Source organism: Marmota marmota, unplaced genomic scaffold (assembly GCF_001458135.2).
Source record: "Marmota marmota marmota unplaced genomic scaffold, marMar, whole genome shotgun sequence".
Taxonomy (NCBI): Eukaryota; Metazoa; Chordata; class Mammalia; order Rodentia; family Sciuridae; genus Marmota; species Marmota marmota.
This window is the reverse complement of record NW_025999900.1, coordinates 38,109,943-38,121,027: the sequence shown is the minus strand read 5'-3', so window position 1 is coordinate 38,121,027 and position 11,085 is coordinate 38,109,943. Positions and strand designations below refer to the sequence as shown.

General features: G+C 47.7%; 1 non-coding gene across 1 annotated transcript; it reads right to left on the bottom strand.

Moving 5' to 3' along the window:
* Positions 1-1,611: 1,611 nt before the first annotated feature.
* On the bottom strand, positions 1,612-1,705 carry Trnay-gua. Its single transcript has 2 exons — positions 1,669-1,705; positions 1,612-1,647 (listed from the first exon to the last, which is right to left on the bottom strand). It is a non-coding gene; the product is annotated as a tRNA-Tyr (tRNA).
* Positions 1,706-11,085: the final 9,380 nt, after the last annotated feature.

The following is an 11,085-nucleotide window of genomic DNA, read 5'->3' as shown; positions in this document are numbered from 1 at the left end:
AGGCTGCATTGAGATGCCCTCCCATGCAGGTTCCAGTGACCGTCCAGTCTGTGACTGGATTTCTCTGCACATCAAGCTCTGGACATCTCTTCTCCGGGAAAGGCTGAGATCAAGGGACACTCTGGGCTGTTGCTCTGGCTGCCTGCACCCCATCCCCTCCTGATCCTCCAAAGCCCTGCCCATTGCCTCCTGCACACTCTCTGGCTGGTCCTCAGCATCTTCTTGCTAGGTTCCATTTCCAACTGGGCGCTCAAGCCATCAAGCAGCTCACACCCCAGTGGTCTGTGTAAGGGGGGGTGAGATTCCGTGCCCTTTGCCTGCCTTGGAACCGCCAGCTCCCACTCCCTGGGGCGGGGGGCGACCCTGTGTTCCAGCCTGACTCGGCTTTTACTCTCACTCCCCCTCAGCTCCCCCCAGGCAGGACGATAGCAACAGGTAGGTGCTTTGGCCACCTTCCCGAGGTGAAGAGCAGAACCTGGCGTGTGCTGGCTCTTCCAGGAGGACCACTGAGTCCTGCTGCGGCTCCAACCTTATTCCTTAAAGTTCACGAAAGGTGAGGCTGGCGGCATGTGGGCGGGAAGGGCACATCCCACTCTTCAGCCCCAAGGGAAAACAGAACACAGGCCACGGCCCTCAGGGCACCATGTCACCTAACCAAGCTGGGATGGACATTTCCCTCCCTTGTCCACCCACGCATTCCTCACCAATAGACAGAGAAAGAGAGGAACAGAGACAGGGGTCAGCGTGGGGGACAGAAATGAAGGCGGGGAGGTGGTGAAAGACAGACACAGAGACAGAGGCAGAGGCAGAGATGGATTGCCTGTGGCTGGAGAGATGGAGGAGAGTGAGGGAGGAAAGGAGAGAGGTGGCAGGGCATCATGGAAAGGAAAGAAGACGAAAGAGAGAGGTAGAGGCAGACAGAAAGTGAGAAAGATGGAGAGGGGCAGACGTGGGGGGGGGCACGTGGCGAGTGGCTCCTGGGCAGGCAGGCGGCCCCATGGCCATTGTGGAGAGGGATGGAGCCTGGCGATCTCAGGGAGGGAGGATGCCAGGGTGATCGCTGAGCAACACATCCATGGCTCTGGACATTTCGCTTCTCCCAAGAGCCAAGTCCATGATGATCCAGGTGGGAAGGGCTGGGTGGCAGGGAAGCCTGCCTGTGTGTTGTCAAGAATCTCAGGCACTGAGGCGCTGGAGGAGTGCCCTGTGGTTGAAAGTGCAGGAGCGGTGGGGGTGTGGCAGGGGCGTGGGCGGCGGCGTTAGGGGCCAGGGATAGGGGTGTGGTATGTGGGGGCACGAGTGGTGGGTTGCTTGGGTGAGGCGACCTGAGAGCAGGAACCCCTGCGGGCGGCCAGCGAAGAATGGGCCTTCCCAGAACTGGTGCCTGGCGTTGGCGGGCAGCAGCAGGCAGGACAGCAGCAGCAGGCAGGACAGCATCTGGGGAGCGCGGGGGAGTTGGAGGCGAAGATGCAAGGGTTGGCGGTTGGAAGAGATGGGCGGTCTGGAGAGGCTCTGCCTGCTCTGGGCTCAGAAGGCAGGATGAGGCTTGCAGGGGCAGGGCCCCGTCAGGGGGGCGTGTCCGCGTGCGTGTGCGCAAAAGCGTGGGGCACTTCCTTCGAGCCGGAATCGAACCAGCGACCTAAGGATGTCCACAGCTGTCTGTTCAGTCTACAGTCCTCCGCTCTACCAGCTGAGCTATCGAAGGGTGCACACCGGCGGGGCCGGGTCCTCTGCCTTTGTGCAGATGGGGGAGGCGAGCTGGCAGGTCCTGTCCCGGGGTGGGGTCCCATTACAACTGTCCGCCTTCCATCCCAGGGAGCCCTCCCTGCCCCGCCCTGCCCTGCCCAGACAGGCTCAGTCCTTGCCTTCAGGGCCCAGGACCAACACACACACACAGGAACACACACACACACACACTTACATGCGCACACAGCCCTTCGGCCTGGGAGCCCCTGGTATCCAGCGGACGCCTGGCATGCCCCGGGACCTGGTGGGGCCCTGGCCGGGCGGCGACCACCAAGACGCGTTCGCAGGGCGCGCAGGGCTCTCTCCTCTCGTGTTCTTGCCCTCTTGCCCCTATGCCAAACTTCTGCGTCCCGCCTTGGGCCGGGGTCTAGGAGGATGGCACTAAGGCGGCCTGAGAGGGCCAGGAGCCGGGCACCAGGTGGAGACTGACCCAGGGGAAGGTTGCCTTCTCCACACCCCTCCCTGCCCGCCCGGGGAAGGTGGGGGTGTGGATACCGCACGGGTGCGGGTTGGTACTGGAGGAGAACCAGATGGCGCGCGCGCGGGGAGGCGGCTGCGCAACTAGCACAGCCACAGTCCCCCGCGGTAGTGTCTGCTGGACACCTGGATCCCATCCGACCCTACCAGCCTGGCCCCTGAAGCCCCGGTCCGGGTTCCAGGTCCCCGTGCCCCAGCGGACTCGCCCTGCCACCCACAGCGCCAGCCCTGCCAGCCGCTCCCTCTTTGGTGCCTTCAGACCTCCTGCACACCACACTTGTGGCGGAAAGGACAGAGGGTTAGGGGAAGTGGCAGCCTCGCGTGCCCCGTCCAGGCCTTGCACAAGCACCAGAGATACTTGTGCCAGGGAGCCAGCCCGGCCCCCAGGGCACAGGAGGCCCCGGCTTCCTGCCTGTCCTCACCAAATAACTCCACCTGGTCCTGGGCGCTTCCGGGAAAGGCCAAAGGGACAGAACAGAGGCGGCCCAGCTGGGCTGGGCTCCTGACCCCCGGAAGCAAGTCTTCTCCCACCCAGATGGGATCCCAATTCTGGTGTGCCCTAAATCCTGGCCCTAAATCGCCTCCTTCTCCCAGCCACTCAGCCCAGATTCCCCGGGGAGGCGCAGGCAGGCCCCTCCGCAGTGACCCAACCCGCCCAGTTTCTTGGGGCTTAGGGGGCGGAGAGGGCCCGCTCGCCCTGGCAGAACCCACAAACCTTCACTCACGCACCAACCCCACACCAAACCTACTCCCACCGGGACAGGGGAAGGGCCCAGCTGCAGGGGCTTCCCAAAACCTAGTGCTGCTGCTCAGCTGCTCAGCTGGCCCGGCTGCAAGAGCAGCCTGCGGGGACCCCCTTTCCTCTACCCAAAGCAACAAATCCAGGTGCCAGGACCCAGGGGACAAAGCCCAGGGGGGATACCCAAAGGGCCATTCCTTCTAATTTGGGACCCCACTGCTGGTCTCTGTACATGGGGTCACTCAAGTTAGGGGGCTCTCTCTGGCCGCACGACTCTTTTATCCTCCCGAGGCCCTGCGGCGTCACAGTCTCACCCTGGCACTCCTACTCTTGCTGCCACTGGCACTTGATCTCTTTCGCTTAGAGGTACCCACACAGTGTTGGAGGGAGGGGTGCCTGCAAAGGAAGCCAGGCCACTGAGGAGCCCTCCATGGGGAGAGAGGAACAACCCCTTGAGTCCTTCAGTTTCACATACCCCACCCCCGCCATTCCTGCTGGATCCCTCCCTCTCTCCCTCCCTCTCCCTCCACCCCCCCTCTCTACCTATCTCTATCTCTATCTCTACCTCTCTCTCTCTCTCTCTCTCTCTCACACACACACACACACACACACACACACACACACACACACAGGGAGACATACACAAACACCTGCACTCCATGAAAGCATTCAAGCGCCCAGGGGAATGCAGGTCCCAGGCTGTCCCCTTTCCCTCCCATTTCCAGGCTGCATTGAGATGCCCTCCCATGCAGGTTCCAGTGACCGTCCAGTCTGTGACTGGATTTCTCTGCACATCAAGCTCTGGACATCTCTTCTCCGGGAAAGGCTGAGATCAAGGGACACTCTGGGCTGTTGCTCTGGCAGCCTGCACCGCATCCCCTCCTGATCCTCCAAAGCCCTGCCCATTGCCTCCTGCACACTCTCTTTGTGTCCTCAGTATCTTCATATTTAAGATAAATTTAAAAGAAAAAATTTGCTATGTTTATTTGAATCATTTATGTAAAATGATTTAGACTCATAGGCAGTGGTGGGAACTCCTCCTAGTGACCATAGCTTAAATCCTGAATCTTATACCAGTTTGCTACATTATGTACCAAGGGAGGACACTGCAAGTTCTTTCCCCAAATTTTTTTGATTTGATGGAACGTGTTGAGCATCACTATTCACTTTAAAAAATAATTCCTTCTTTTCTAGAAAGTTAACTTTTGGAGCTTAGGGTCTTGTCCTGTAAAGGGGAGCTCAGTTCCCAACAAATAACAAGTCCTTATTGATTTGTTGAATGTATTTTATATCTTGATACCATCTCCTATTTGTGCTTTAGAGGAGGGAGTAAGAGAGGAAAAAAATCAAATACATTGCTTTTACATGTCAGGCATGCACTAAATCTTCAGCTCTAATTTAGTTCCTTAGAGACCTAGAAAGAACTATAAGAGCCTGGGAGTGACCAGTGACATTAGCCGAGTTTTGTAGTTACTCCCCTTATTGCTCCTGGATATCACAATTTTTGAGAATGAAATCAAAAGAGCCATGTGCAGGTTGGCTGTTGGGTACATCCAGCATACCTGAAGGAAAGAAAGTCCTTGAGTAATCAGTTGGATGTACACACATTTCAGGAATGACCTGAGCTAAGATCTTACACAGGTCCTCCATAGAAACAGGTGGGAAAAGGTGCAGATAGATGGGCCTTTTAGAAGTTCTATGACTGTATCTGCTTTTCAGTGAAATAGAAAGCTGAAAGTAAGAGTGCCTGAGAGGGTGTGGGCTGTTTAATAAACAAGATAAGGATAAAATCTTAGATTTTATCATGTGCATATATATTATATCATGTGCATGTATCTTAGAATAGGATGGTGAAGAGATTGAAAAAAATGATGATTGTACATGGGCCCAGTGGCACGTGTCTGTTAATCCAAGTAACTCTGGGAGATTGAGACAGGAAGATCACAAGTTTGAGGCCAAGCCTGGGATAATTTAGTGAGACCCCTTCTCAGAATAAAAACGGGTGAGGATGTAGCTCAGTGGTACAACCCCACCCCGTTTCAATCATCAGTACCACAAAATAAACTACAATAAAAAGATTGTTTTTTAGACACACTTGAGATAACAGTGATGAATTTAAGTAGAGATCAGTTTAACATCACTGTGTTTTTCTCTGGTCTAGTTTATCTAGGTGAGTATGAGGGCAGAATGCTATATTTAGGTAAGGATTGCAATTTTGCTAAATGGATAAGCCTAAGTATAAGAGGGTCAACCATACTCACATCTCTAGACCAAGGCTTTAGCCAGGAACTTGAAATTTTTCTTATTGCCTCTTATTAGAGCATGGGTCATCTCCTTTCTTTCATCACCCCCTTAAGTGAGTATCCTCCTGTTTAGGTGTTTTATCCTTTTCTATCTCCCCTCAGACACAATGAGAAAAAAATACAATTTGGCTGGATTCAGTCTGGGTTGCTATGGAAGCCAAATTCCATCCATTCACTCTCCAGGACCCACCCCCCAACACAGATCTGGCAGTACAGTATACACATTGCTCAAAAGACGAAAATGTCTTATAGGAATTCCGATTATGAATAAAACATTCTTGGTCTCTTGAGGGAAAGCATGCAGAGGCAATCAAGATCCTTAATCCAAATTGGTCAGAGTTGAAATACACCCCTTTTCCTGTGAACATTGCCTCCTTGCTGAGGCCACCTGCTGAGAATCTAGCTGCTGTACTGTCTCTTCACTCTCCTTCTTCTTTACCTCCCAGTTAGAAAAAGATAGGGAGGTAAGGGAATAAGCTGCATTGGGAGACAGTAGTGGGACTTGAATATGGGGAGGCTGAAATGGAGAAGAGCAGTGCTGCAGTCTGGCTGGCTCTCAGCAGAGCAGATTAATAGGAAGCCAAGGAGCCCATTCTAAAGTCATGACTGTTCCCAGGAGACAGTAGAGACCATAGGGTCTGTGTCTTATGCTCTTGCCAAAGAGGAGGTTACTTCCTCACAGACTGTCTATTTATGTGAAAAAGAAATAAAACTCACACCACTTCCTGCCCCTACTCAGTCCTTACACCAGTTCTTCTGCCACATGAACAGATAGCTGCTTCTTTTCCCCCCATATTTTTATTGATGCATTATAATTATACATAGTAGTGGGGTTCATTGCTACATATTTATATATGCACATGATATAGCAATATATTTGGCCATTATCATTCCCCAGTATTTCCCCCTTTCCTCCCCTCCTTTCTCCCCCTGGTCCCTTTTCTTTACTGATCTCCTTTCAATTTTCATGAGATTCCACTCCCTCTCCACATTTCTTTTCCTTTTCCCTCCCTAACTTGCACATCTGAGAGAAAACATATGATTCTTGACTTCTTGTTTGGCTTAATTTGTTTAACATAATGCTTTCAAATTCCACCTGTTTCCTGCAAATGACATATTTTCATTCTTCTTTATGGCTGAATAAAACTCCTTTGTGTACCTCATTGTGTACCATGTTTTCTTTATCCATTCTTCCACTAATGGACACCTTGGCTGGTTCCATAATTTGGCTATTGTGAATTTTGGTGTTATAAACATGAATATGCATGTGTTGCTATAGTATGATGATTTTAATTCTTTAGGAGAGACACTGAGGACTGGTATAGCTAGGGCTTTGGTGGTTCCATTCCTAGTGTTTTGAGAAAACTTTATACTGATTTCTATAGTTGGTTGATCCTTGCCAGCATTTATTATTGTTTGTATTCTTGATGGTAGATATTAACTGGTGTGAGATGGAAATCTCAGTGTAGTTTTGATTTGCATCTCCCTAATTGCTAGGGATGTTGAATGTTGTTTTTTTTTTTTTCTTTTTGCACAAATTTGTTGACCATTTGTATTTCTTCTTTTGAGAAGTGTCTGTTTAGTTCATTTGCTGGTTAATTGATTGGGTTATTTATTTTTGTTTGATTTTTGTGGGGGGTTTTTGTGCTAATTTGTTTTTCAGTTCTTTATATGTTCTAGTCATTAATCTGTCAGAAGAGTAGCTAGCAAAGATTTCCTCCCATTCTGTAGGTTCTTTCTTCACATTTTTGTTTGCTGTGCAGAAGTGTTTTTTTTTAATTGTATGCTATCCCATTTATTAATTTTTTATTTTATTTTCCCGAGCTCTTCCTATTGAGGAAATCCTTGCCTCTGCCAATATGTTGGAGAGTTGACCCCACGTTTTCTTCTAAGAGTTGCAATACACCTCTCCACCATACAGATGAACTTCTTCTTTTAAGACTTATTGGAATGTTACTAATTGGTAAAAGTAGGACTGCTGCACCTAAACCCAAACCGGGGCCCACACCTCACAGTCACTCATCTCCTTGGGAAAAGTCAATGCAGGGCCTTAAGCATGCTAGGAAAATACTCTACTGTTCCAGCCACAGTGTTATATTTCATTATTGTTACTATCAATAGCCCAACTTCTGCAGTGGTAGGATTTGAACCCACACCTCCAAAAAGACTGAAGCTTCAATCCAGTGCCTTAGGCCACTTGGCCACACTATCAGCTGGCACCCAGCTTTCTGCCTATCTTTCCAATGGTAACTATGTTCCTTTACTTTTCAGCGGTTTTCTAGATTGTGTTGTAGGTGCCCTAACTTCAGGCAATCACCTTTGAGTCTGTGGAGGATAGATTTAGGGAACAGATAGTCCCTCAGCAAAAACTTCCTCTCATTGTTGACTCTGGAACGTTCCTGTTCCACTTGGGACTTCAAGGGAAAGGATGGTTTTAGTGAGTGAGTGGATGAATATGAGTAATGAGCAAGTGAAATCTATACCACACCATAGGCTATAGGCCGTTTGCAATTGTAGATTGTATTTAACCACAAATTTCCTAGGAGGATAAACCAGGTTTGAAGGTAGTTAAGACCACAAAATTCTGGCTCCAGAGAAATACAACTTAGAGCATTTGCAAATGACCAAGGGTCTACTTAAAGCTCCAATCTAACCAACTCGATAGCCCTGCTCTTCAACCAGCTAAGATATCACAGAGTCATATGTATATGTAGCTGTGCTATGTATAAGTACATGTATAAGAACACTGTGTGGCTGTGTTCTTTCCTCTGGGAAGGCAAGCACTTCCCAAGCTTTTACACTCTTCCAAGTCATCTGGGGATGTCTCTGTTCTGTTCCCAGAGATAGAATAGATGCTTATGCCATTTGAATTTCATTATTTTATTTTCCTGAGCTCTTCCTATTGAGGAAGTCCTTGCCTCTGCCAATATGTTGGAGGATGACTTTAATAGTCACCCAGGTCTGTTGAAATGTTGGCATTTCAACCTTGCAAATCGACCTTCTGAGCCAGCTCTTGGGGCTCCAGAACTAGTTTTGACAAGCAGAGCAAAGAGCTCCAGTTGCTTGCTAACAAAAGCTGCCCCTCCACTGGCTGGCCCAGTGACACACCCAGAACAATTAAGCCCAGACCTTGGGAATACCTCCAGGCCTTCCTCTCCTATAAACCTGATCTAGTTCAATGACATAGTGGGCATTTTTCTGAGAAAAAACTTTGGAGAGAAGTGAACAGGGCCTGTTATCTCATTGAGGTTTCTTGTCTCAGCAGCCATCTTCTTCCCAGCAGGTAGTTTTACTATCACAGAATACTATGACCTCTTTTATACAACACTCTCATTCTATGAATAAGATTGTTGCTGTTTTTCAAAAGGGCATTTATTCTTCTTCAATTTGAACCTAGCACTTCACATCCCAAAATAATTATATCTCTGGAGTAACATTGACTACTCATTAAAATCATGTGTGTGGCATTTTAAAAATTCCAATATCAAGACCACTCCACAGACCAATTACATCAGAATCTCTATGGGTGGTATGGAAGCATCAGTAGTTAAGTATCCCGAGTGCAGCCAACCCAGTGTGAAGCTGAAGATCTCTGAAGAAGCCACATATTAAAGATTCTGCAGACTGATCTTGGCAGAGTAGAACAAAGTGACTGTGGAAAGCTAGAAATTTTGCAGGGTGAGAATCAGATTTATCTTAGACTATCTTAGGCCTTTTAGAAAAACAGCCATTTCCTTTTAACCTTTATATCTGACCTCACATTCTCTGGACAATTAGGTAAACCTCTCAGAATGTATTGTTAAATTTAGTGGATCTCTAGCTACCACCAATCTTAAAGCTAAGAATGCAAAAAAAAAAAAATGCCATCTGACACTTATTGGAAAGACTTCCTCACTTTGCTGTAGCCTACTTACCTGATGCCCCCACCAACGTTTTTGTTGAATATGTGGATTTATAACTTTCTTTGGTTACAAAACTTCATGTAATTTCTTCACTTTGTAACACATCATTTAAGGTAACTTGAATCCATGTTCTTGGACCATGGGCACTCTTATTTGGCTCAGAATTAAACAATTTTCTTATTTCCTTTAAAGTAGAGTTGTTGTTTCATGTAAACATTGTAGAACCAGTGCCTGAATTTACTCTAACAAGCCATTCTATTCCTTTTATGGACATGTCCCTTGTCCTTCCTGCCATGTCAAAACCCCTTTGGGCCAGTTGCTGTTCTCCAGACACTGCTCAGAAAGGCGAGTACCAGTTTCAATACTTGAGTGGCAGCTGCCAAACTACTCTGCCTGGTGCCTACATGTGATGGTGAGTCTTCTTATATGAATATATGTCTCCTGAGTAAAAGTCCCTTGCTTTTTTTGTTCAAAGAGAACCCTGTTTTACAAATTAAATCCAGGGCTCTGCTTATGCGTTGCAAGTAATAAATCCCTCTCCATTCCTTTCTCTCCTGGTTGTATTTATTGGCTTTGCACTCACCACAAGGCAAACCCATTGAATTCAGTCACAGTAATTTCTCTTTTCTTTTGGTGGTGGTACTGGAGATTGAACCTTGCACACATGCACTCTACCACTGACATCCCCGGTTCCAGTAAATCTTTAGAGTAGATCTCAAGAGTGTTTTAGAAACCTGCCTTAAATAACCAGCCTCCCCTATAAAAAGAAAGAAGAGTGTAGGAAAATGCTTGATTAACAGGAGATAACCAGAAAAAGACCATATACAAAAGGCAGATTTAAATGATGCATTCTCTGTGGATTTAGAGTTTCTAGTTATTAATCATCATTTTCTTTTTAAGTTTAAAAAAATTTTTTAGTTGTAGATGGACACAATATCTTTTTTTAATAATTATTTTTTAGTTGTAGGTGGACACAATACCTTTATTTTATTTTTATGTAGTGCTGAGGATCAAACCCAGTACCTCACACATGCTAGGCGATCGATCTACCACTGAGCCACAACCCCAGCCCCTGGACACAATATCTTTATTTTATTTATTTTTATGTGGTGCTGAGGGTCAAACCCAGTGCCTCAAGCACTCTACCATTGAACTACAACCCCAGCCCATCCCTTTCATTTTGATACAGAGGAGTCACCCTTTCAAATGAAGACTTCCTTTATAGATGGAAGTCTATTACACAAGGGTAACTTTTGGCTTCTCCTGTGTCCACGGTTTCTGAAAATGACTAGCTCAATAAATCTTTGTGGAAAAGAGGCATGTTTTGGATTGGCTAAGTCATATTTTGAGGTAGTATGTCCTGAACCCCATCAACCACATCGTGGAAACATGTAGGAAAGGCTCTTCTCTTGTCCCTCGGAGTTCGTCTGTTTGCTTTTCAGTCCCATTCTCCGAAGACATGAGACTTTCTCAGGCTCTCATGATCCCTACCACAAGTGCCAGGCAAAGTCCAGATTTGCTGCCTCAGCTCTTGGAACAAATGTGTTCACAATGACACCTGAGAATGGAGAATGGGTTTTCCTATTCACTGTCGCATAGATCCCAGGTCATTCATTTTCAAACCTAGGAAGCGGACCTGAGTTATACACAGTATTCTAAAAGTATTGGTTTTTCTGTGGTAGGGCTTATAGAAGAGATGGGACAGAAATCCTCCTCCAAGCACCAAGTGCCCTCTTCCCACAACTTCTGCTGAGAGACTTGGAAGATGTTTGGAAGCCAGAAGCTTTGATGAGGTCTGGTATCAGTCTCAGAGGAGTCTGCCCCTTACACGTTAGAGATTTTGCCACAGCCCGGCTGGCTGGGCAAAATAACCCGGGGGGTGAGGAACAATTTGTGTAGATTGATACAGCAGGAGTAG